Source organism: Daphnia pulicaria, unplaced genomic scaffold (genome assembly GCF_021234035.1).
Source record: "Daphnia pulicaria isolate SC F1-1A unplaced genomic scaffold, SC_F0-13Bv2 h1tg000094l, whole genome shotgun sequence".
Taxonomy (NCBI): Eukaryota; Metazoa; Arthropoda; class Branchiopoda; order Diplostraca; family Daphniidae; genus Daphnia; species Daphnia pulicaria.
The window spans coordinates 17,501-19,992 of NW_025804802.1; positions in this window are offsets into that span (position 1 = coordinate 17,501).

Here is a 2,492-nt window from a genome sequence, read left to right on the forward strand (position 1 = left end):
GAATAGTTTGGTTTCTCGAATTGAAAATTTTTTTCAAATTTGCGACATTACGACAAGCAGCGATTGTAAAGCCCGGTCCAAATTTTTCAAACGAGTCTTACTTCTTGTTAGTCCGCCTGGCCGATACCAAAGAATGGCCGACCGTCGACTATCGGGCGAATAGACGGGTGAAAGAAATAAAGTCGAAGCCGGTGGTTGGATAGATATCGAAGGGAAGGCGAAAGAGGCGAAAAGGAAAGCGCGAAATTTCTTTAGTAGCTTCGACGCAAAAACTTTGGTATCGACGGGGAGCTTTGGGAAATGAAACGAAGACGCAGAATGGGAAGTTGTCCGGTTCGGCGTTAGTTGTAGTTTCATTTCCACCGTAGCTGAGCTCCTTTCCGCCCGCCACTTCACATGATTTTAGTTTCGATTCCGTTCGATCGCGCTTGCACTGTCTTTGTTTTTTTTTCACTGCTTGGATCGCGGCTTTGCTCTAACCAGTTTAGCCCCATGCGATCAAAAAGTCTTAAAAAAAAAAACCGTTGAACGGAGACGAACTCGATGAGCTGTCGGTGTGTGAAATATCATTCCTTCGGTAAAACCGTTTTCGAAATTTCCGATGGTCGGTATATGTAAAAATATATCCGAACCGCGATGTGGACGGGAATTCAAACGCCCGCTTCACCGATTGGTGCGACAGCTGAGAAGCTCGTCACTCGATCCAACGACTCTTGGTCGAAAAGTTCAGAAGAGGTGCGCGCGTCAAACATTTTTTTGGTTTCGGACGTTTCGTTTCTTCGGCACGTGTGGTTTGTCTGTGGCCGTCTGTGAGAGAAATCGGACGCTTGTTCTTTGTTATTTTACCGTAACAAGACAAGACGGGAAAGATTCTTTCTTCCAAACTTACGGCATCATAACCATCAGCGTTTACCGTCAGCGACGATACGGAAGAGAAAAGAAAATGGTGCGCGTCTTTTCACTTTTTGACACCGTATCAAAAAAAATTACCGTTCAGGCGGAAATGTGTGTGTGTGTGTGTGAGCCGAGAGATAAAAAATAAAAAAGCCACCAAACAGAACGCTTTCAAATTATTTCGTGCGGCGTGCGCATATTTCACATTTTGCCGTTTGACGGAAGCTCGTTGTGTGGAACACAGAAGTGGAGATGGACGGAGTTGAAGGGGGGCGAAGACGGCCCGGTCGGACAAAGTCAAGAGATTGAAATATACGAGAGAATTGGGTGGAAGTGATGGCAAATCTATAAAATTCAAAAATCGGATGAGATGCGAGGACCGCAAAATGTGGCGTCGACTCTGACTCTCTTTTACTACGAACTTCCCTTCGACGGAAGATATCGAGAGCTGAGCTGAGCGCCCGCTGAGTATGGCCGGCGTAATTACAAACGAGTTACGGTTGGAGCTATATCGATTGTACGTATCCCGAACGTTCATCGAACAAGCCAGATCAACTCGGCGCCCGGTAAGATGTACGCTCAGTTATGGCCATGACACACGAAGGGAGAATTCAAACGGCTGTGAGTGTACGGCCCGCCCGGAGTTGTGTGTAGGCAGTGACCTCTCAAGAAAAAACGTAAAAAAATTTTTTTTGACAGTCACCGGTCTGCGACAAGTAATCAGTACGAAACTTGGGTGCAATGCAAAAAACATTTTGAGAATCCTTGCTTGACAACAACGAATCTAACACGATAAAAAAACGATCCCCATCGGTGTACCGCTTGCTTTTCTCGCGCTTCGGCGCAGAATCGCTTATTCAGCTGCCCTTGGAATATGTTCGTTTCGTGCATACTTGATCTCGGTCATTCTTCGGTGAACTCTTAAAGAATTGCGCACTTTTATAGGGGTAGTCTGGTTGCTTGTCTCGACTTGAAATGATTTGTTTTTTTCCGCCCATGACTTTCTATACGATGCCTCTATGCTGGCCTCTGACCGCGGTTGTTCCGAGTTTTCTCTTTCTCTTCGAAAGTCTTTGCGGAAAATTCTGCCTCGTGTGACCGTTGAGCGGTGAGGTGTGTGTGTGTGTGTGTGTCGTGCGGGGTGATGCGAGAGTGTGCCTCGGCGGTGGAAAAATAAAAATAAAACTCTGAGCCCACAAAAATTTAAAAGATGTATGCTTGTCAGCTTAGTAAAGCAGGCTTGACTTATGAGCATACAGCACGCCACATATGACCGTCGAAAACCGTAATACGGGAAAAAAAGTTGATGAATATATCAAGACCGGTCGAATGAATCCGATTCACTTTGGGCTCATAGACCGTTGAATGGTCTTTGACTTTGGAAATTGAAATGAAAAAAATCCAACAAACGGATCGGATCGGTGTTTCTCTTCACTGGGACTCGCTGTGACACGCCAGGCGTTGCGATCAAAAATTTTAGTTTCCGAAGAAAAAGAAAAAAAACGAAAAACGTGTTGATTTGGTGTGTGTTTGGTGATGCGTGGGCGAAATAAAAACCCGCAACTCGCCGGATGCATATCAAACAAACATACACGAAA